The following is a 24894-nucleotide window of genomic DNA, read 5'->3' on the forward strand; positions in this document are numbered from 1 at the left end:
GAGAGTCCCCTGGACTGCAAGGGGATCAAACCAGTCAATCCTAAAGGAAATCAGTCCTGAATATTCATTGGAAGGACTCATGCTGAAGCTGAAACTCCAATACTTTGGCCACCTAATGCAAAGAACTGACTCCTTGGAAAAGACCCTGATGCTGGGAAAGATTGAGGGCAGGAGGAGAAGGGGATGACAGAGGATGAGATGGTTGGATGGCATCACTGACTGGATGGACGTGAGTTTGAGCAAGCTCCGGGAGCAGATGATGGCCAGGGAAGCCTGGCGTGCTACAGTCCATGGCAGTGCAAAGAGTCAGTCAGGACTGAGTGAATGAACTGAACTAAACATTTATTCTACACAATGTTCTCCAGAAAACAGAAGAGGAAGAAATATTTCCTAATTCATTTTATGAAGCTAGCATTACCCTGGTACCAAAACTAGACAATGATAGTATCTTCATAAAAGGAAGTGTGTGGATGTATGCTCAGTCATGTCCAACTCTTTGTGACTCCATCGACCGTAGTCTGCCAGGCTTCTCTGTCCATGGGATTTTCCTGGCAAGGATACTTGAGTGGGTTGCCATTTCCTTCTCCAGGGGATCTTCCTAGCCGAGGGATTGAATCTGCAACCCCTGTGCCTCCTGTATTGGTAGGCAGATTCTTTACCACTTGAGCCACCTGGTTAGAAATACTTGGGTATAAATCTAACCAAATACGTATAGGACTTGTATGCTGAGAACTACAAAACACTAAAGAAAGAAATAAAAAAGGTTTAAATAAATGGAAAGACAAATGTTGTTCATGAATTAGAAACCCAACATAGAACTTTCCCTAGTGGTCCAGTGATTAAGAATCCGTCTTGCAATGCAGGGGATGCAAGTTTGATCCCTGGTTTGGGAACTAAGATCCCACACGTGGAGGAGCAACTAAGCCCATGCCTGCAACTACAGAGCCCAAGCGCTCTGGGACCTGCACACCACAGCTAGAGACATGCTATGCATGATGCAACAAAGATCTCATCTGCTGCAGCTAAGAACTGACACAGTCAAATAAATAAATACATATTAAAAAAAGAAACCCAACATAGTTAAAATGTCAATTCTCCCCAAGTTGATATATAAGTTTCATGTAGTTTCTGTAAAAGTCCCAGCAGGATTTTTCTGTAGATGGACCCAAGACTATTCTAAAATTTATATGGAAGGACAAAGGAAGTCAAATAGCTAAGATAATTTTGAAAAAGAAGAATAAGGGAGAGGAATCAGTCTACTAGATTTCAGGACATTATTGTTGACAAAGAACACTGTCTGCCATTTCAGTTAATGAAGGATGTGTGTGTACCTAGTTACTAAGTTGGATTCAACTCCTGTGAGCCCATGGACTGTAGCCCACCAGGCTCTTTTGTCCATGGGATTTTCCAGGCAAGAATACTGGAGTGGGTTGCCATTTCCTTCTCCAGGGGATCTTCTTGACCCAGGGATTGAGCCCATGGCTCCAGCCACATCTCCTGCATTGCAGGTGGATTCTTGACTACTGAGTCACCGGGGAAGCCATCAGTGCTCATAGAGCTATCAGCCAGTGCAGCTGGTTCTACACAGTTAAGATGACTATCACAAGAGTAATTTCAATGTGTCCAGACACTTGCATCTTCCCAGACACAGAAAAATACTAAAATCATTAACTTGAGATGTCTGTTAAAACTTCTATTATAGCTGGCTCCTCTCTTATCTCTTTGGAACAGTTCTTCAGAGCTGTCTGAGATGCTGTCTCCCAGGCTATAGTCCTCAGTAAGGTCCCAAATAAAACATAACTCTTAACGTTTAGGCTGTGAATTTTTTTCCAGTTGACATTATGCATGTACTAGAATTAGGATTTATAATCTTGATATTGGCAGAGAGACAGACATACAGATCAACTGGACAGAACAGAGAACTTCAAAACAGACCTACACAAATATGCCCAACTGATTTTTGACAAAGATGCAAAAGTAACTCAACAGAGGAAGGGCAGTCTTTTCAACAAGGAGTGCTAGAGCAACTGGATATGCACAGGGAAAAAAATGAACCTTACACTAATTCTCACACCTTATAATATAAAAAAATAACTCCAAATGGACCATGGACTTACATGTAAAACTATCAAATCATCAGGAAAAAAAAAAAACAAAACAGGAGAAAATCTTTTGAATCTATGGCAACGCAAAGAGTTCTTATACTTGAAGTACAAAGGGAAAATTTGATAAATGGGAGTTTTATTGAAATTTTAAAAGCTTTTGTTCTCTGAAAGACCCTGTTGAGAGGACAAAAAGAAAAGCTATAGACAGGAGAAAATATTTGGAAACCACATATCTGAAAAAGGACTAGTATCTAAATATATAAAATATATAAAGAACTCTTAAAACTCAACAGTAAGTCCCCCAAACAATCCAATTAGAAAATGGGCAAATATATGAAGAGATATTTCACTAAAGAGGACATGTGGATGACAAATAGGCACAAGAAAATGCTCAACATCATTCACCATTAGGAAAATGTAAATTAAAAACCACAATAAGTCACTCCATACCTATCAGAATGGCTAAGTTAAAAAATAGTAACAACATCAAATGCAGAGAAAGTAGATCTATTCCTAGTGGGAACACAAAACTGGTACAGCCACTCTGGAACACAGTTTGGCAGTTTCTTATAAAGCTAAACATGCAACTACTTATGACCCACAAGTATGCTCTTAGGCATTTATCCTAGAGAAATGGACACTTATTGTCACACAAAAATCTGTGTATGAATGTTCACAGCAGCTTTATCTGTAAAAACCAAAACCTGGGAACAACAGACATTCTGCCACAGGAGAATGTTAAACAAACAATGTCCAGCCAAACCATGAGCTACTGACCACACACGCACCTGGATGAACCTCCAGTGAAATACCTTGTATGAAAAAAGCCAGACCTTAGTGGTTACATACTATGTGACTCCATTTACATAACATTCTCGAAACGACAACACTCTGGAAATGAACAGATTAGTGGTTGCCAGGGTTTAAGGAGTAAATGGGGTGTGACTGTAAAAGGGATCCAGTGGTTATAGAAATCTTCTGGCTCTTGAATGCATCCGTGCTAATACCCTGGTGGTTGTTATACTGTGGTTTTGTATGATAGCAGTGGGTGGAACTGGGTAAAAGGTATACAAGATTTTTCTCTATTATTATGTGAATCTACAATGATCTAAAAAAAAAAGTTTTCAAATATACAAAAAGAGAGGAGTTAAAAACAAAATAATAGTATATATGATAATAATAATAATAATATATATATGATGGTGTTGGAGGAGACTCTTAAGAGTCCCTTGGACTGCAAGAGGATCAAACCAGTTCATCCTAAAGGAAATCAGTCCTTGGAAGGACTGATGCTGAAGCTGAAACTCTAATTCTTTGCCCACCTGATGCGAAGAACTGACTCATTTGAAAAGTCCCTGATGCTTGGAAAGATTGAAGGCGGGAGGAGAAGGGGAAGACAGAGGATGAGATGGTTGGATGGCATCACCGACTCAATGGACATGAGTGTGAGTAAACTGTGGGAGCTGGTGATGGACAGGGAGGCCTGGTGTGCTGCAGTCCATGGGGTCTCAAAGAGTCAGACACGATTGAGCGACTGAACTGAACTGAACTGAGTAAATATGAACTGCATCTAATCAAATGCCAGCTGGCACTGGGGAAGCTGTGGTACTCTCCCCCATTCCAAGCCAGCACTTCAGAGACTACACTGTCCTCTGTAGGTTAAATTATAAAGATCCATACAAGACAGACCAGGGACTTCCCTGTGGTCCAGTGGTTAAGACTCCATGCTCCCAATGCAGGGGGTCCAGGTTTGACTCCTGGTCAGGGAACTAGATCCCATGTTTTGCAACTAAAGATCCCTCATGTAGCAACTAAGACCTGGGGCAGTCGAATAAATACATGAATTAAAATAAATTATAAATAAATAAATAATACAAAACAGACCAGACTGTCCTGTCCTGTCACCTGACCAAGGTAGAATCCAGGGAAAAAATGTGTCCGTGTGAGGGGAGCTGGCCTGCTGTGAAGTGAGGCCAGAGGAAGGAAGGGGCCCTGGAGGGGCAGCAGGCCTAGGGCCAGCCAGTCTCAGATCAGAGGGCTGCCCCAGGCCGGCATGCCTGGGTGACAAGGGTCCCTGACATCATCCAGCCAGTCCTTCTCCTGAGTCCTCACCCACTCAACAATGTGGAATTTGCTTCCTCTAAAACTTGCCAAAAGGAAGAGGTAGCTCTGCTCTGCAAACCTAAGTAAATACCCATCCTTATTTCCAAGCTGATTCCTAGCCGTTTTGGTGAATGTGATTTATCTGAGTCAGTTTCCAAAGGACACCAAAACCCCCAGTTCCTGTGAGGACTGCCTTTGCGGGGTTGGGACAGGGAGGCTGTTCCAGGGCGCACCCGTGTCTCCACAGGTCTCTTCACCACACGGTCAGTCAGCGCCACCTGCCACCACCAGACCCTGTCACCCTGGGGTGGGGCGGGGCGGGGGAGGCTGTCTTAGGAAAAGGGGATTCGACTTATCCTAGGTGGCCCCCAGAGCAGACCAGAACCAGCAGACTCAGGAAGGTTCCAGTCCACCCCGGAGCGTGTCCTCGCCCTCCGCGCTGTCTCGCTTGCCGTGGGGGCTGCTGAGGAAACGCTACCCGCTCCAGCTTACGTGTGAGCGCGGAGGAAGCCATGTGCGTTTCCACAGCACTTCACCTCAGCTCTCACAGGGACTCCGTGGGGGTTCCTTTCATGACACCTGCTCTGTGTGATGTGGAACCTGAGCTGGAGAGGAGTGATAAGCCCACAGGAAGAGCCTGGTCTGGAGGGGTAGGTCTCTAAGCTCGGGGCAGCCCCCTTCCGCCCAGAACTTTCTGACTCCACGACCCGGGTCCCTGAAGAGAAGCCTGTTTCCAGGGAGGCACAGGCTGGACCTCAGTGCCCAGTGGAGATTGAGCACAACGGGGCAGAGAGGGGAGAGGAGGGCCAAGGACTGGATCCACACACCCCCCCACCCCTCATTCCTCTCCCAATCCCCCCACCCCACTTGTCCCACCCCCCCAAACCCCCCAACCCCACCCCTGCCCCATCTCGTCCTCTCTCTTTCCATCCATCCTGTCTCATCACGGATGGAGAACCCATTCTTGACTGAACTGGAACACCAGGTTCATGGTCATTCAGCCCCTTGTCCTGATCATTTTCCACGCAAGGGCTACTGCCTTCTTTTGCTGTTCACCTGAGTTGGCAACTCTGCCAAGTGTGGTGTACCCACCATCCTGAAATTTCACTCGGGGTTCCTTAAAGGTAATGCTATGTGAGGCCCTACCTGAGGTCAGGTCTGGGACAGCCAGGTAAGGTTTTACTGCTGCCTGGGCTTCAAGTTAAGCTTTACTTAAAACACCAGCATCTTGGTGATCAAATAGTATGTACACTATATGACTATTTTAGGAAAATGACTGCTCTTTGTGGACGATAGCACTGGGCTCTGTGGTCAGAGTGAATGGCTAAGGGTGCTGGGCGGTGGAGTAGGATTTCATTTCTTTTCTAGGGAATGAAGCCGTGGAGGCACCAGCTGGCAACGGGCATGTGAATCACAGTTTCACAGAGGTATTGGTGATACACCACTTCCCTGCCAGGATGAAATAGGAGACCTTAAGAAACAAAACAAACGTCCACATTCCATTTCAATGAAAAATAAAAGGTCAATGGCTAAGCTTAATCAACACTAGCAAAAGTATTTCTCTACTCTGGACAACAAGTACATATGTAAGACATTCACTTGCAAATACACAAACTAACAAACATATTCTCAATCGTAAGTTAAAGCCTTACTTACTAACTTCTTGTTGATGTCTGACAGAAAACAGCAAAATTCTGTAAAGTGATTATTCTTCTTAAAAATAAATTAATTAAAAAACAAATCAGTTAGAGATTCACTGAGATATTCAATTTTTTTAAAAAATTAAAACAAATTGATTTTTTTTTAAATTAAAAGTACTTCATAGTTAAATTCACTGATAATTGATAAACTTTGGAAAACACAGGATAGTTTATATATTTTGGCTCCATAATATATATGGTAATAGAAGTTAACTTAAGTCACAGTGTCATATGCAAGTGTGGGGCCCAAGGAAGAACCAGGGCACCTCAGCCAGTCTGCTTCCATCTGGAGACTGCTTCTTCTGCCACAGTTTTTCTATTGCCAACATACAGGCAAATACACTGGGTGCTTTCAAGAATATCATATTAGTGTCAGATGCAGAAATGTTAGAAAATGGATGTGAAAGTCATTATTAAATGGACAGCTCCTGGTTAAGAGAGCTAGTAGTGAGGCGATTAGACTTGATTCTTATCAGTGCCTGAACTTCTCCCTCCAGCAAATGAGATAATTTAAAATCCTCCCTTCAAAATCAGGACTTACTGATTAAGAAAATTTCTTAAGTTTTCCATATACTGTGTAGACAAAAACAAGTCACTGTCATGGTTTTTCTAAGAAACACTGATATCAGCAAAAAGGAAACGGAGGCATCGTCAAGACTCCTGATACATAAAGAACAGAAGGAAAACGAGCTGTACTCAATGAGCTGGAAGGTGCCATTAAACAGGGTTGTTTCGTCATTGAGTATTCTCTGCAACCCCATGGACTGCAGCCTGCCAGGCTCCTCCGTGCATGGTATTTCCCAGGCAAGAATACTGGAGGGGGTTGCCATCTCCTTCTCCAGGGGATATTCCCGATCCAGGGATCAAATCTGCATCTCCTGCATTGGCAGGCAGATTCTTTACCACTGAGCCACCAGGGAAGCCCTTTAACTTCAATACTTCAATACTTCAAGAGCTTAATTCAATACTAGTCTGTTTCCAGCGACACTTGGGAAACTAGATACAGAGGGAGGTTCGGGAAGGCAGAGGAAATCACAAGATGTGGTGGGAAACGTAAAGAGAGCCCATAAAACTGATGCCTGCTGATAGCAGGGCACTGGGTCCACCTGTGCCGCTGGGGCCAAGTGGGTGGAAACCACTGAGGATGTGTCAGAATATTCTGAAACAGGCACACCTAGGAGACACTCAGGGATGATCTTACAGCTTCAGCCTTCTCTCTGGGACAGGAGAGACTACTTTCCACCAGTTTCCCCCGATTTAAGTGGGTTTCACTTGTGTAGAAACAGCACACTGCCAGCTTTCCCCAGCTGCTTGTGAATTCCAAACGATGCATATTTTGCAATCTACTCTGTGAAGTAAGCAGGTGATGGATAAGGAGCTCTTGAAGAATAAATGCCTCATTAGGGTGGGTTTTAAATACCATTGTTGGAAGGAATTTTACTAAAATTACTGGTCTTTATGTACTTGGGCAGAATGCATCAGATTACTAAAGGGAGAGCCCAAGGATAACTGATCACGTCAAGAAATTAAGAATGCCTCAATAAAAAAGGCACTTGAGCTGAGATGAATTTAGATGCTCTAATACGAAGCTTCCCCATAGTGGCTCGGTGATCTTATGACACTACAAGATTCTTAACTGAAGGCTTTAGATACATAATACTCCAGACAAACCAGATTCTAAGCAGTTGGCCTGAAAGCAAAACTAAGGTTGACCACTAAATGCATTTGAAAACTCAGATTCTTGCAGATACAATGCAGAGCGCAGAATGTATTCAAGTGGTTTTACATATGACAAGCGAAAGTATCGAGTGTGTTTTCCACTTGAAATAATTATAGGACTTCTAGCAGCAGTTTAAACTTGAGATACCTTCTCAGAACCCTGAATTGGAAATCTTGCTCTTTGTAAAAATAAGGGAAAAACACTCCACATGGGAGAGAAAGGGTGGACCAAGGTGACCAGGTAGGCAGTGTAATCAACCTATTTCCCCTAGCAGAATGGATTTTTTTTTCCCCCAATTTTGTAGCTTTCTTTTATGTGTGTGCCAGGACTGTGGATGCAAGCAGGTTCTGAGCCCTGGAGGTCTTGTTTTGAGGCTGAGCTGTTCTAAACAGCAACTTCCCATCCACAGAATGACATTCCTGGGGTGCAGTGACAGCTGGTTTGACAACCAGCCCAGTTAATTAACTAACTACATTATAGGAACCAGATAATCTGTAACACCCTTTGCTTCCTTGATTCTTCTAATCCAAGGCTTTAGCTGCCCAATGTGCTTGCTTAAACTTCCCTGAAATCTACGTGAAAATAACAAGACACATGGAAATGACAGTAGTGTTGCTCTGAGAGAAAGTGAAAGTGTTAGTTGCACAGTTGAGTCCGATTCTTTGCAATCTCACGGACTGCAGCCCACCAGGCTCCACTGTCCATGGGATTCTCCAGGTAAGAATACTGGAGTAGGTTGCCATTTCCTTCTCCAGGAGAATCTTTCCAACCTAGGGATCAAACCCACATTTTCTGTGTCTCCTGCATTGCAGGTGGATACTTTACCGCTGAGCCATTGGAGAAGCCCTGAGAGAGGCCAAGCTTACAAAAATATGTATTACAGAGAATCAGAGGAGACTGGGAGGTTCAACAACTCTGGAAGTGAAAGAAAGTAGAAAGATTTGGTGGCACAGAGGGAGGGAGCCACCATCATAGCAGTGTCTAGACACTGTGCTGAAGGCAGACAAGAGGACTCAGGTATCTGAGTTTCTTCTTTAATTTAAAAGAATTAATCATTTAAATTTTTGGCTGTGCTGGGACTTTGTTGCTTTGCAAGGGCCTTCTCTAGTTGCAGAGAGTGGGGGTACTCTTTATTGCGGTGCATGGACTTCTCATGTGGTTGCTTCTCTTATAGCGGAGCACAGGCTCCAGCCACTCAGGCTTCAGCGGTTGCGGTACCCAGGCTCAGTAGTTGCTGACCCTGGGCTCTAGAGCACAGGCTCAGTAGTTGTGGCGCACAGGCTTAGCTGCTCCTGTGAGGCACGTAGAATCTTCCCAGACCAGGGATCGAACCCATGTCCCCTGCACTGGCAGGAGGTTTCGTATCCACTGCACCACCAGGGAAGTCCTGAGTTCCTTCTAAATAGGAGTCACTGAGTATGCTCAAGAGATGCGGGGGTGGACCTGGCACTTGGGGAATCAAAACACCCCAAGTCTGGGTGTGTCCCTCCTCAACCCTGAGTGACTAGGGAGGGGCTAGCCAATAAGCAGAAACCACCACCCCAGATACAGGAACGTATCTGATACAATGAAGGTACACCAACAAGCAAAGTCACAGGGAAAAACTCTTATTCTATAAACCATGTCAAGTTCTGAGATAATGTTTAGATGAACTTCAAAGTCCTCAAAGAACTAGATGAAGGAGATTTGAAAAGCAAGGATATGTCATTATTTCTCAAGCTCCCTCAGTAAGGAGGATGTTTTTTAGGGGGGGGGGGAGGGCTTTGATTAGGAATCTGAATTTGGTATTTTAGGAAAAACAGGGAAATTTAGGAAGAGTTAAGAAAATTTTTCACAGGCTGGCTGTTACGAGAAGTTTGCTCTGGGAACAGCCTTCCTCCCCTCCTTTCACCCATTGAGGGTCCAACCCCTTCTTCCCCACTGTCCACCCCCAGCTCCATCCTGGCCACCCACCGACCAGCTCCAGCTCTGGCCAGGCACCGCACCAGGGACTTCCACTCTAGCAGACGATACTGAAATGTCAAAACTGGCTAACAAGCTCTGAGTCTGTGCCAGCAGTTCACAGGGATCATTTCATTCGATCCTCACAGCCACCCACCTGATGAAAGGGATATTTATAGCTGTACTTTACAGGTGAGAACACCGAGGCCTCGGGTGCTGAACCAACTTGCCCTCGGCCACATGGCTGGTGAGAGGAGGGGCTGGGTTCAAACCCTGGCAGGCTGATTACGGAACCACTTTCTCTGTATTGAGATTCAAACACTTGCTGTTTTCCCATTCAGCAACTATTTGTCATTTGCAGGGTCTGTTGGGGCTACAGAGAGGCTTCTGTGCTTGGCTCCTCTTACCTTGGACTTGAAATGAGGACACGGGCAGCACATACGATCAAGTGCACCCATGAAAGGAGACAAGAACGTGATTCAAGGCCCCAGCGGCTGTAACAGTGAGGTATCAGTAGATCAAGAGAGTGTCCTAGCCTTGGCTTTAACATGTCCCCTTGCCCACCCTCAGCTTATTTCGCATAGCTCCAGAAGGAGCAAGTGGATATTATATAGACACAAAGGAAGAAATGGAAACTATCCATTTTTGTGTGTCCATTGTGTGCCACAGACTAATTCACTGATCTCACAACAATTCAGTAGTAATTATCTTTATAGATGAAGAAACAAGGCTAGTAATGAGAAAGAAAATATAAACCTCGACTGGGGTCTCAATGGAGTGGACCTTTGAATACCACCATTGCAACTTTTTTCTTAGGTGATAGGGGGCATGGGAATGTTTTTAAGAAGGAATCAAGTGAAAGCAAAAATCGGTTCGGCCACCTTCGAGAGCAACTTGGCAGTATCTATTGGTAATAAAGACAAGACCCTTGTGCAGGGGTTAACAGGATGAACTAGGGTGGCACATCTTGGTATGAACAAATCTCTAACATGTAATGTTGAATGAAAAAAAAGCAAGTTGGTAAATGATTCATAGAGCATTATGCCATTTATGTAAAATTGAAAACCACAAACAATAGTGTATACAGTTAAGGGAGACATAAAGATATTATAGAAGCACAGAATGCCTGTGGAATGTTACACACCAGGTTCCAGATGGTGGTTAACTCTGGGGAAGGTGGGAGAGGAGAGCAGGGAAGAGATGGAGCCACAGCGGTCAGGTTAGTTTCTGGACTTTCTGGAAAGTTGAAAATGCTCCGAAATTTAAGAATGAAGGGATCGTGCTCGCTTCGGCAGCACATATACTAAAAATTGGAACGATACAGAGAAGATTAGCATGGCCCCTGCGCAAGGATGACACGCAAATTCGTGAAGCGTTCCATATTTTTTAAAAAAAAGAAGAGATAAAAAGAAGAAAAAGAAAAAAAAAAAAAAAAAAGAATGAAGGGATCACAGCCCTACGTGATCCAGGCCCTTCTCTGGGAAGATGGTCTGGTGGCCACATGCAGGACAGGCTGGGAAGGGAGGAGACTAAGGCTTAAGCCAGGATGTGGAGCAGAAAAAGGAAATGAAGGGGAAGATGAAAGTGACTTTTAGAACCATGAGCCATAGTGTCTGGAGGATGATGACAAAGTATGAGGGAGAAGGAAAAACCACACATTCCGGAGCCACTGAAAAGAGTATGGGTGCCTGGACAAGCGGGCAATTTAAGAATCTCAGTTTTTGTGAATGTCCACAATTGATTTTCGGGCTTTGCTGGTGGCTCAGACAGTAAAGAATCTGCCTGCAATGCAGGAGACCCAGGTTTGATCTCTGGATCAGGAAGATCCCTGGAGAAAAGAATGGCAACCCGCTCCAGTATTCTTGCCTGGAGAATTCCATGGACAGAGGAGCCTCGCTGGCTACAGTCCATGGGGTCCACAAAGAGTCGGACATGACTGAGTGACTAATACTTAATACACTTGATTTAGAGCCACTTATTGACCATGCATCACACGTGTTAGACACTAGACAGTTGGCTCATTTACAGAAACTAAGTCTTGTACATGGCAGAGTCTGGACCTCAATGAGGGTCCTTGATTCTAAGATGAATGATGTTCGGTTAAGCCCAGATGCCTCTTCAGCCAAGAAATTCACAAGGTCCACAGGCTACCTGGTCCCAGTGCCTCAAAGCTCAGTTCAAGGACACAGATGCCAAGCTCTGTTAATGACTTATTGTATTCAGTTGGCAACTGTAGTTCTCATTGTGATGCAGTCAATGGGCACTCTGAGTGACCCTTTAACACAAGATGAGTGCTAATGTCACTTTTCACTTAATATCTTCCAACAACTTCCCTCTTCTCTCAGAAAAAGAGCTAATGTCCTTATATACATTACCACATGTAAAATAGATAGCTAATGATGGGAAGCTGCTATATAGCACAGGGGGCTCAGCTCGATGCTCTGTGATGACCTAGAGGGGTGGGATGGAGAGAGTGGGAAGGAGGCTTAAGGGGGAGGGGAATACATATATATACTTAAGGCTGATTCACGTTGTTGTAGGCAGAAACCAACACAACGTAAAGCAATTATCCTCCAGTTAAAAATAAAATTTTTTTTAAAAACAGCTAATGTCCTTCTCAAGGCTCCAGGTGATCTGACCCCATCCTCTGACTCTGTATCCTGTTTCCTCCTCATGTCTTGTGGGTCCCCAGGAGGTTTCTACCTTGACATTTGCTGTTCCCAGTGTCTACCTTGGGGCTTCTCTCTCAAGTCCTTCTTACTTTTATTGCTCTTTGAGGCACTTACCACTGTTTGAAAAGGTAAGGAAATATTACATTTCTATTTCCTTATTTGTTTAAGGTCTGCTTTCTCCTGATAGGGTATCTATTTCGCTTATTGCCACACCTGGACAGCTTCTGGTAAAGGAAAATAAGTAGGTCAGGTAATTCCCCTCTACACACATCAAGCACAAAATGTGACAAATTTATTAAAAACAATAATTTCAGGACACTGGAAAATGACCAGTGGCAGATCACAATGCTCACTGGGGAAATGCTATTGTACTTGGGGCAAGCATGGTGCTTTGCTGGGAGAGTTCCTGTTGATTTCAGGCAGTGAAAACTCACAGCTTTATTAACTGAAGGTGTGGACTTGGTGGAAGGCAAGTAAGAAACCAGTCAGAAGCTGAAGGGGGATTCCCAGAAGCAAGGGAGCCACAGAAGGCCTGAGATGATAAAACCTCCAAGCGTCCCCGATGGACTTGTTAACTACAGATGTGTGCAGAAAACCCAGGAAGCTCAGAGAAAGTTAAAAGCTTGGGGGAACTTGGAAATTTTCTAGACTTTTAAATGCATTCTTCAACCTACTGGTAACTCAAGTCACAGAAGATGGTCACTTGAGGTGTGTAAACATAATCTTAACCAAATCTCTCACTAGACAGTGAAACTATGCAGGGAGACCCATATGGCAGGGCAGGTAATAAGCAGAAACACCACGGGCTGCATGCCACAGGGGGAGAAGTTACACAGAGACCAGGCAAGGTAAATGATTACTCAACAACACTCAAGAAAGCAACACATAATCCAGAATCATTGCAACGTATTATCTGCAATGCCTGGTTTTCAACCAAAGGCATTATCAGACGTGGCCCAAGAAACAGAAAAAAATGTGACCTGTGCTCAGGAAATATTCAGTAGCCAAGAACTAACTTTGAGTGGGCCCAGATGTTGGATTTAGCAGGCAAAGACTTCAAAATAGCTATTATGAAAATGTCTACAGAATTAAAGGAAAACGAGCTCAAGAGTTGAAGAAAAATATACTAAAAATGAGTGAAAAACAGGGAAGTGGACCCTGTAAAAAAGGAGCCAGATGGGAGTTCTGGAGCTGAGAAGTATAAAAACTGCAATGAAAAATTCAGTGGATGGGCACACAGTAGACATGAACTGGCAGAAGAATCAGTCAGTTGGAAAATGGAGCAACACAAAGTATCTGGCTTAAAGAACAGAGAAAAAACACTGAAGAAAATAAAGCCGCAGAGATCTGTCAGATAATAATCAAGTATTCTCATACATGGGTAATTGGATTTCTAGGAAGAAAGGAGAGAAAGAAAGGGGCAGAAAAAATACCTGAATAGATAATGGTTGAACACTTTCCAAATTTGGTGAAAAACTGTAACTTATAGATCCAAGAGGATTTCCCTGGTGGCTCAGACAGTAAAGAATGCCTGCAGTGCAGGAGACCCAGGTTCGATCCCTGGGTCAGGAAGATCCCCTGGAGAAGGGAATGGCTACCCACTCCAGTATTCTTACCTGGAGAATTCCACGGACAGAGGAGCCTGGTGGCGGGGTACAGTCCATGGGGGTGGCAAAGAGTTGAACATGACTGAGAGATTTTCACTTTTACTTTTTATAGACACAATGAATCCTAAAAAGGATAAATACAAAGAAAACTACACCCAAACACAGACAACGACATATTCAAAGAGAGAAAACCATACCCAGTGTGACTGTCCTTCAGAAATGAAGGTGAAATAAAGACAATTCCAGATTTTAAAAACTGAGAGAATTTAACAGACTTGAGTTACCAGAAATGCTACAGGCAGTGCTTCAGGCAAAAGAGAAATGGTGTCAGATGGTAACTTCACAGGAAGGAATGAAGGGCACTGAAAATGCTAAATACATGGATAGATACATAGATGGATGCTTTCCCCCGAATTTCTTTAAAAGATTTATGACGATTTAAAGCAAAGACTTACATTACAGGGTTGATAATAAATATAGAGGTAGTACATGTGGCAACAAGAGCACAAAAGAGGAACAGAAATAGAGCTGTACTGGTGCAAAGTTCTATTTTACCAGAAACAAATCAGTATTAACTCAAAGAAGATTGTGGTAAGCTGTATACTGTAAACCCTCAAACCAACTCAGAAAGAAAAAGGAAAATACAGCTAAAAAGCTAATAGAGTAATTAAAATGATATACTAAACAATATTTGTGCAATGCAAAATAGGGTAAGACATGTTATTTGTTTATAACAAAGGAAGGGAGGAAAAACAGGAACAAAGAGATCACATAAATAGAAAACAGCAACTAGCAGAATTAAACCCAACCATGCCAGTAAGTACACTAAATATGAATAAATATTAAACAAAATAATTTTGAAAAAGAACAATGTTGGAGGACTCATATTTAAAAACCTATTATAAAGTTAAATACAATAATTAAGATCATGTGGTACTAGCACAAAGATAGACATGTAGGTCAAGTGAACAGAAATCAGAATCCAGAAATAAATGCTTACATTTATGGCCATTTTTTTTTTTTAAAGAGTCCCAATTTGACAAAGTAATTCAATGGGTCAAAGCATAGTCTTTTCAACAAACTGTACTGGGATAACTGGATATTCATATGTAAAAAGATAAATTTAGATCTTTGCCTGAAATCATATACAGAAATTAACTACAAATGGTTCTAGATCTAAATGTAAGAGCTAAAGGTATGAAACTCTTAGGGAAACGTCAGAGAAAATCTTTGCAATATTAGTTTAGGCCAATAGTTTTCAACTGGAGGTGATTTTGCCTGCTGGGGACATTTAGCAATGTCTGTAAACATTTTTGATTGTCACTACTTTGGAGTGGGGTGACTAATTCTGGCACCTAAGAGCCTGAGATGCTGTTAAATATCTTACAACACACAGGATAGTCCCCACAACAAAGAATTATCTGGTCCCAAATGTCAATAGTGCCCAAATTGATAAACATTGGGTTGGGCAAAGAGTTCTTAGATACAACAACAAAAGCACAAACCATGAAAGAAAAAAAAAAGGTAGGTAAATCAGATTTCATCAAAATAAAAAACTTGGGTACTTCAAAAGATGCCATTAAGAAAATGAAAAGACAAGCCACCCTTTAGGAGAATATATTTACAAGTCACATACACGGGGAAACAATGGAAACAGTGACAGACTTTCTTGGGCTCCAAAATCACTCTGGATGGTGCAGTCATAAAATTAAAAGACGTTTGCTCCTTGGAAGAAAAGCAATGACAAACCTAGACAGCATATTAAAAAGCAGAGACATTACTTTGCCTTCAAAGGCCCGTATAGTCAAAGCTATGGTTTTTCCAGTAGTTATGTATGGATGTGAGAGATGGACAATAAAAAAGGCTGAGTGCTGAAGAATTAATGCTTTCCTTTAAAAGTTAAACAAAAATCTGCCATACAACCTAGGAATTCCACTCCTGGGTAACTCCCCAAGAGAAATGACAATGTATGACCAAACAGAGACTTACTCACAAATGTTCATTGCAACCTGATTTATAATAGCCAGAAAAGTGAAAACAATGCAAATGTCTATCAATGGAAAAACAAAAAGTGGTCTATCCATACAATGGAATATTATTCAGCAATGAATATGAACTACAAAGAAATGAACTACTGCTTTATCCTATATGGTTAAAGCTCAAAAAAAATCATACTAAATGAAACCCACCACATGCAAAAGACTATATACCATATGAAATGTCCAGAAACGGCTGATCAATAGAGCTAGAAAGCAGATTAGTAATTTCTTGGGGCTTGGGGGGAGGGAGACAATGGACAGTGATTAACTACAAAAGGGGGTTTCCCTCATAGCTCAGTAGGTAAAGAATCTGCCTGAAATGCAGGAGACCCGGGTTAAATTCCTGGATTGGGAAGATCCCCTGTAGAAGGAAATGGCAACCACTCCAGTATTCTTGCCTGGAGAATCCCATGGACAGAGGAGCATGGCAGGCTGCAGTTCATGGGGTCAAAAGAGTTGGACAGGACTACAAAAGAGCCTAAGGGACTTTTCAGTGTTGCTGGGAATGTTCTAAAGTTGAATTGTGGGGCTAGCAGTGCAACTGTAAATTTACTAAAAATCATTAAATTGTACCTTAATTGTACAGGTGAAGATCATGGTATGGAAACCTTAATAAAAACGCTTAAAAATAGAAATGCTCTACTCAAACACTCCAGTCAAAGGCAGAGATTGTCAAACTGGATATAAAAGCAGAATCTAGCTATAGCTTGTCTACAAGAGAAGCACTGTATTATTTTTTTTTTTTTTGGCCGTGCCACATGGCATGTGGGATCTCAGATTCCTGACCGGGAATTGAACCTGCATGCCCTCCATTGGAAGCTTGGAGTCTTAACCACTGGACCGCCAGGGAAGTCCCAAGAGAAGCACTTAAATTCCAAGATACAGATAGGCTGAAAGTAAAAGAATGGAAAAAGATACACTGTGTGAACGGTAAGCACAACAGAGCTGGGATTGCTATATTATTATCGGCCAGAGAAAACATACCAGGAACATTACTGGAGACAAAGACGACGTTTCCTAACGATAAAGGGGTCAACACTGCGACGATACAACAATTACAAATACGTGTGATTCAAACAAAAGAACTTCAAAACAGATGAAGCAAAACTGACAGAACAGAAAGGGAAAATAGGCAAGAATACAATTATAATCGGAGATTTCTATATTCCTCTCTTAGTAACTGGTAGGACAAGTAGACAGAAAAATCAGTAAGGACACAAGACTAGTTTCTGGCATAAAAGGGGTGCCTGATAAACACCTGTTAACTAGATGAATTTTCACTAAGTCGGTTTTTGTAAGATTCCCAAAGTTTGATCGACTCGGATGAAGCCAGAGAACACAGCCCAGTATTCGACACCATTGACTGAGCACAGACTACACACGCCAGGCCTCTGCTCAGACTTGGCACAGACATTCCGCCAGCCCTGACAACACTGCTGTCGGCCTGGTAGGAATAAAAACTAGTTTTCTGAAGTTATGACCTGAGGGTAAACCCTGGTAAGGGGAGGGCAGTAGGGGACTCAGACTGAAAAAGGCAGTTGGCTTTGCCCATTTGGTAAGGTTGAGGTGGTAACAGATGTCAGTTTAGATCGCTAAAACTCTAAATGGAAGGAACTTCTTTCTTGTTTATTGTCAAGTCCTGTGCGTGTGTGTGAAACCACAAAGTTATTTTGTTTATGAAAGCTATCTTAAAAGGGTTTGTTCTGAGATGAATCTGACTACGGTAGACTGTTGCAGACACCAACTCCCTCTAAGGCCAGCAGGCATACTCCCTTGCAAGAGGCCCGGTGGCTTCGGCCCTCACCTTCTTAGAGCCTGGCAATGAGAGTGCTGTGAAGATGCCCAGCACATTCATTGGAGGAGGGGGGCTGGCCCTGCGCCAGCCTATGGGTGAGACCACTTTGACCTTCCCACTCACCTGACCTCCAGCCAAATGCAGACACAGCACGGAGTCCAGGTGAAACCACAGACAACCTGCCCAGTCAGCCCATAGAATCGGTAGGAAGAGACTGTTGCTTTTTTTTAAGCCATTAAGATTTAGGGTGATTTTATCAATTAGCAAAGGCTAACGGGACCTGTCACAAATATGACTGAGCCAACGGTTCAGACTCTGTGCGTTTCACTGTATGATTCCCTTTAAGTGTCAACAACAAGGTGAGAACTCAAGGCAGGGCTCCTGAGATGCAGAGGGTGGTGGCTTACACAGGTGTGTGCCTCTGGATCAGGTGCATGTGCCTGTGTCCACTCTCCTGGGGGATTCTGGGCAGAGAGGAACTATCAGAGCTCCTGCGGGCATCCACCCTGTTGGCATCCCTCTCTAACAGCCAGTATGTGCCACGTGCCGTGTGAGGTGCCGAGGGTGCGCTGGAGAACAAAGCTGACACTGTCCCTGCCCCAGGGGCACTTACAGTTCACTGGTGGAAAATAAAAGGCAGCACGAATAAATAGCAGCTAAAAGAAGATGAATCCATCGTGAAAGGTAATATCAAAATAAAAGCCCAAGAGGAGCCACAATCAGAGGCAACAAGGGCTGCATAACTAAATCCCTGTAGCGTGTCTCCCACATACCACATAGCAATGTTAACTTTCACTTTGCTTCTGCTTTTTTCTATTTCAAGTAAGCTCCCTCTGTTTTTCCCTTTCAAACATGTGACTTAACGTCTGTCTACTGTTAGCAGTAGATCATAAGTTGCATAAGCCACGCCTAACCACAGCTTCAAGAGTATCTGTCCATTTCGTAGTTCTTATTCTACAAAACCGAATATGGTGCGTTGCTCATTTTGCTCACTACTAACAGAAAACTGCTTCTATTTCTATGCTTTACATCACAGACATATTTAATATTTTATATCACTTACGTGGCACACAGAATTTAGACACAAACTGACTCAATTTGAGTCAATTTGAGCCCTTACAACTAAATGACAGTGATACAAGCAAGGGCCTCAGTTACTACCTGGAGAACCGATGTCTTGAATTCTAAAGTTAGAAGGGATGGCAGCTCATGTACTGTTTTTCCTCCAGTCACATTTTCCTCCCAGGCCTAGGACACTGTTTCATCTTTGAATGCCAACTGAAAGTGACTTGATTAGGTAAGTAGAACAAGTTAATTTATTAAATAAAAAATTTAAAATAATGCAGAATGCACGTAAGTATAAGGATTTAACAAATAGGTCAAAACACATAAGATGTACTATTCCAAAAATCTGTGATAACAGGAAAAAGCCATGCACTGCTTTGGTATTTGTAAAAAAAAAAAATTAGATAAGAGAAAAAAATTTATTGTAGAGTACTGGTTGGCCTTTTCTGCATCTGTTTCCATGGCAACAGATGGTGGACAAATAGGGTTTGGAAGGCAGCTATGCTCACCACTATACCACCAACGCCAAATAGGGTTTGTAAATGCCTTGGAATCAGGAGGTGTCTCAGAGCCCTCACCTTGTTTTGAGCCAGCTGATGTCTATTTCCATAGAAACCAGAGTGGAAACGAGGGCAGCAGCCATGAGTCAGCCTGTTGGGTGGTTCATCCCCGCCAAGGTATGAGAGCATGGGAGCCGTGTTACAGAAGTTAACGAATTTAGAACCAGAAAAAAGCAAAAATCTTAATTGGGAAACACTGGTTTCTTTATTGACTTGGTTAAGTAATGGAAAGGTGCTGCAAGTAACACAGACATAAAACAGACGTTTCTTTGCTAATTAGGTAAGCAGCGACTTAAACTCCCATTTGCACTGGGCCAACCAAGCAAATCATAGAGGGTGACCCATCAGAAGTGATTCACGGAGAGCAGCTGGTTCTCTGGACGTGGACTCTGAAGCAGCTTCAGGTGGGTCAACCATCTCATAGGCTGTGCATAAAGGTGGCCAGACAGAAAGGGCTTCCCCTGTAGTTCAGTTGGTAAAGAATCTGACTACAATGCAGGAGACCCAGGTTCAATTCCTGGATCGGGAAGATCCCTGGAGAAGGAAATGGCAACCCACTCCAGTATTCTTGCCTGGAGAATCCCATGGACAGAGGAGCCTGGCGGGCTACAGTCCACGGGGTCGCAAAAGTTGGACACGACTTAGAGACTAAACCACCACCATCAGAGAGAAAGGAGTTCATGGCCCAAGCATTCAACATGTCTCTCTCTGTGGAACACAAGGTCACTCAAAGGAAGTCTGGTCAAAAACTGACTGGTTCTAGATCCCACCACTTTCTTGTTCCAGCCAGGTCATGGTAAGGGCCTCCCACAGAAAATCAAGTTCCCCTAATACATGGTATATCCTATACCCCTAAGGCTGTGTGCCCCATTGTTGTTAAATGCATCACCACCCTTCTGGCTTTCTAGGGTCAAGGTTCCCAGCCTTCAGTTCCTAATGACATACCAACTCCTGCCAGTTCCACCTCCAGGAGCCCCCAACCCCGAAAATATTATCTCCCAGCCATCAGCCAAGTTCAGCATCATTCCCCTTGCCGCTCCCCTCTGCAGCATCACACCGCAGAGGAAGGGTGGGCGCACAGGCTCTCACCCCAGCCTGGGTTTACTTTTTTTCTTATATATAGTTTGGTGGGAGTGATCTCCACCATTCTGTCCTCCAGGTCGTTTATCCATTCTTCTGCCTCAGGTATTCCGCTACTGATTCCTTCTAGTGTATTATTCATCTCTGTCTGTTTGTTCTTTAGTTCCTGTAGGTCTTTGGCAAACATTTCTTGCATCTTCTCCATTGGTTTCCTGAGATCCTGGATGATCATAACTATCATTAGTAGGTTGATATTAGATTCTATCATTCTATCATTCAGTTCAGTTCAGTTCAGTTCAGTTGCTCAGTTGTGTCCAACTCTTTGCGACCCCATGAACTGCAGCTTGCTAGGCCTCCCTGTCCATCAGGCCTCCCTGTCCATCACCAACTCCCAAAGTTTACTCAAACTCATGTCCATCGAGTTGGTGATGCCATCCAGCCATCTCATCCTCTGTTGTTCCCTTCTCCTCCTGCCCCCAATCCCTCCCAGCATCCGGGTCTTTTCCAATAAGTCAACTCTTCGCATGAGGTGGCCAAAGTATTGGAGTTTCAGCTTCAGCATCAGTCCTTCCAATGAACACCAGGACTGGTCTCCTTTAGGATGGACTGGTTGGATCTCCTTGCAGTCCAAGGGACTCTCAAGAGTCTTCTCTAACACCACAGTCCAAAAAACATCAATTCTTCAGTGCTCAGCTTTCTTTATAGTCCAACTCTCACATTCATACATGACCACTGGAAAAACCACAGCCTTGACTAGACAGACCTTTGTTGGCAAAGTAATGTCTCTGCTTTTTAATATGCTATCTAGGTTGGTCATAACTTTCCTTCCAAGGAGTAAGTGTCTTTTAATTTCATGGCTGCAATCACCATCTGCAGTGATTTTGGAGCCCCCCAAAATAAAGTCTGACACTGTTTCCACTGTTTGCTCATCTATTTCCCATGAAGTAATGGGACCAGATGCCATGATCTTAATTTCCTGAATGTTGAGCTTTAAGCCAACTTTTTCACTCTCCTATTTCACTTTCATCAAGAGGCTTTTTAGTTCCTCTTCACTTTCTGCCATAATGGTGGTGTCATCTGCATATCTGAGGTTATTGATATTTCTCCCGGCAATCTTGATTCCAGCTTGTGCTTCTTCCAGCCCAGCATTTCTCATAATGTACTCTGCATATAAGTTAAATAAGCAGGGTGACAATATACAGCCTTGATGTATTCCTTTTCCTATTTGGAACCAGTCTGTTGTTCCATGTCCAGTTCTAACTGTTGCTTCCTGACCTGCATACAGGTTTCTTAAGAGGCAGGTCAGGTGGTCTGGTATTCCCATCTCTTTCAGAATTTTCCACAGTTTACTGTGATCCACACAGTCAAAGGCTTTGGCATAGTCAATAAAGCAGAAACAGATGTCTTTCTGGAACTCTCTTGCTTTTTCGATGACCCAGTGGATGATGGCAATTTGATCTCTGGTTCTTCTGCCTTTTCTAAAACCAGCTTAAACATCTGGAAGTTCACGTATTGCTGAAGCCTGGCTTGGAGAATTTTGAGCATTACTTTACTAGCGTGTGAGATGAGTGCAATTGTGCGGTAGTTTGAGCATTCTTTGGCATTGCCTTTCTTTGGGATTGGAATGAAAACTGACCTCTTCCAGTCCTGTAGCCACTGCTGAGTTTTCCAAAGTTGCTGGCATATTGAGTGCAGCACTTTCACAGCATCATCTTTCAGGATTTGAAATGGCTCAACTGGAATTCCATCACCTCCACTAGCTTTGTTTGTAGTGACGCCTTCTAAGGCCCACTTGACTTCACATTCCAGGATGTCTGGCTCTAGGTGAGTGATCACACCATTGTGATTATCTGGGTTAGATTCTATCAACAGAATCATTCTGAATTCTATTTCTGGAAGATGGCCTATCTCCACTTCATTTAGTTGCTTTTCGGGGGTTTTATATTGTCCCTTCATCTAGGACATAACTTTCTGCTTTTTCATCCTGATTAACTTCCTATAATGTGATTTTTGTTCTAGCTGCTGTGGGACTGTGGTTCTTCTTGCTTCTTCTGTCTGCCCTCAGATGGAGAAGGCTAAGAGGTTTGAGTAAGCTGATGGGAGGGACTGGCAGTGGGAAAAACTGCTCTGGTGGGCAGGGCCTTGCTCAGTAAAGCTTTAATCCAATTATCTGCTGATGGGTGGGGTTGTGCTTCCTCCCTGTTAGTTGTCTGGCCTGAGGTGACCCAGCCCTGGGGCCTATGGGCTCTATGGTAGGGTTAATGGCGACCTCCAAGAGAGCTCATGCCAAGGGGAACCTTCCAGGACTGCTGCTGCCAGTGCCCCCATCCTTGTGGTGAGCCCCTTGCCGACCCACGCCTACGCAGGAGACCCTCCAACACTAGCAGGTAGTTTTGGTTCAGTCTCCTGTGGGGTTGGGAATCCCCAGGGAATCTGTCCCTGAAGGCCAGCAGGATTAGCTTATAGCACTTCCTCAGGACTGGGGGAAACAGAGACTCCAATCTTGGAGGGCACAAACAAAATCCTGTGCATACCAAGACCCAGAGGAAAGGAGCAGTGACCCCACAGGAAAGTGAAAGTGAAAGCCGCTCAGTTGTATCTGACTCTTGCCAACCCTGTGGACTGTACAGTCCATGGAATTCTCCAGGCCAGAAGACTGGAGTGGGTAGCCGTCCCCTCCTCCAGGGGATCTTCCCAACCCAGGGATCGAACCCAGGTCTCCGGCATTGCAGGTGGATTCTTTATCGTCTGAGCCACCAGGGAAGTCCATTCAGATGATACTGGGTTTTAAGTAATTTAAGTAAGCTTTCTGGATCTCCTGTTAATTTGAACACACACCAGATCAACCTTCCTATAGCATAGCTCTGTTCACACCCTTCCCAGGCTGACAAATAAAAGTTTCAGTTCAGTTCAGTTCAGTCGCTCAGTTGTGTCCAACTCTTTGCAACCCCATGCACACCAGGCCTCCCTGTCCAACACCAACTCCTGGGGTTACTCAAACTCATGTCCATTGAGTCGGTGATGCCATCCAACCATCTCATCCTCTGTCGTCCCTTTCTCCTCCCGCCTTCAATCAAACTTAGGGCTTCACAAATTTCTGTAGACTTGCTCAGCCATACATATACACCTACACATACATATACATATATCCATTCTCCCCCAAACCCCCTTCCATCCAGGCTGCCACATAACATTGAACAGAGTTCTCTGTGCTATACAATAGGTCCTTGGTTATCCATTTTGAATATCGCAGTGTGCACATGACCTCCCCAAACTTCCTAACTATCCCTTCCCACACACCTGCCCCCCTGCCCCCACCTTCAACCATAAGAGGACAACTGTTTTCTGATCTGCTGGCCTAGGTGAAGCTCACATCTTCTATTATAACACTGCATTTTAAAACACGTGAGGCCATATCCTTCTGTAAGGCTCCTCTATGGCACATCATTTCCACCAGAGCCAGAGTACAAGGCATGCCAGAAACACCAGGACTTAACCTGTTCTCTGTAGCCAGGCATGGCAGGGGCTGAAGCTGATAACATCACCATCATCAGGACGAGAGCCAACATTCACCAAGGGCCTCCAGGATCTCAGGAACCGGGCCAGGGGTTTTGATGTGATTCCTTAGTGACATCAGAACATACTGGGATTTTTATAAAAGCCACTGATTCTGCTCTACTGCTTGAGCCCGGTCTTTCTTTGGATATTAACGTCTCTACCCAGGTGCTGGTATTGGTAAAATGCATCTAAAGAGAGTATCAGTTGAAAATTAGTGATATAAAAACATTTTTCTAAGGAATAAGACCTAGTTTTCTGCTTTCTGCATTGATGCTTTAGGAAGTACGATTAAAAAAGAAAAAGCCTCACTTTCCTTATGTCACATCAGTCACATGGGATGGTCCCTGGGTTTGGGTTTACAGCATTGGACTCCCCGCCCCCCACCGCCGCCCCCACCTGGCCAGCTTCACTTCCTCAGGAGCACACAAGCACATGCCATGGACCAGGTGGAATGGGTAGGGGGAAAAAGAAATGATAAAACAAAACAAAACTAATTCCAGTCCCTACGACAAGATGAAAACTCTTCTGATCTATGTTATGAAGTCAGAATAAATTTTAATAACAAAACACATAAAAATTGTAAACCCATGGTTCTCAAAGTGTGGTCTGGGGACCCTTCAAAAGCCTCAAGATCCTTTCAGGAGGTTTATGAAGTCTATACTATGTTCATAACAGAATGTTTTTATATATCACATAAACTACACTTATATATTATCATTTATAAAATATAAAATATTACATGCTTATTTTAATAGTAATACTGTTTGCCGTTTTCACTCTTTCTCTTATGATACAGAGAGGTTTTCTGGAGGCTACATGACATATGATGATATTACTCTGACAGTAAAATGTATGTTTGTTTGAGTATTCTTGTGTTTTCTAGAAATTTCTAAGGTTTGGGGAATAGATATGTGCATTTTCATACCTAAGTTTGTTTCTAGTACTTTTA

The 24894-nt window shown here is 43.4% G+C and overlaps 1 protein-coding gene and 1 non-coding gene across 3 annotated transcripts in view; one reads left to right on the forward strand and one right to left on the reverse strand.

Annotated features, from left to right (window-relative positions):
- Positions 1-24894, reverse strand: part of ARMC9 (armadillo repeat containing 9) — a 171376-nt gene that overhangs the window by 42484 nt on the left and 103998 nt on the right. The gene's annotated exons all lie outside the window — the stretch shown is intronic.
- Positions 10849-10956, forward strand: LOC122699050. Its single transcript, XR_006342536.1, has one exon. It is a non-coding gene; the product is annotated as a U6 spliceosomal RNA (small nuclear RNA).

This window comes from Cervus elaphus, chromosome 8, assembly GCF_910594005.1.
Source record: "Cervus elaphus chromosome 8, mCerEla1.1, whole genome shotgun sequence".
In the NCBI taxonomy this organism is placed as follows: domain Eukaryota; kingdom Metazoa; phylum Chordata; class Mammalia; order Artiodactyla; family Cervidae; genus Cervus; species Cervus elaphus.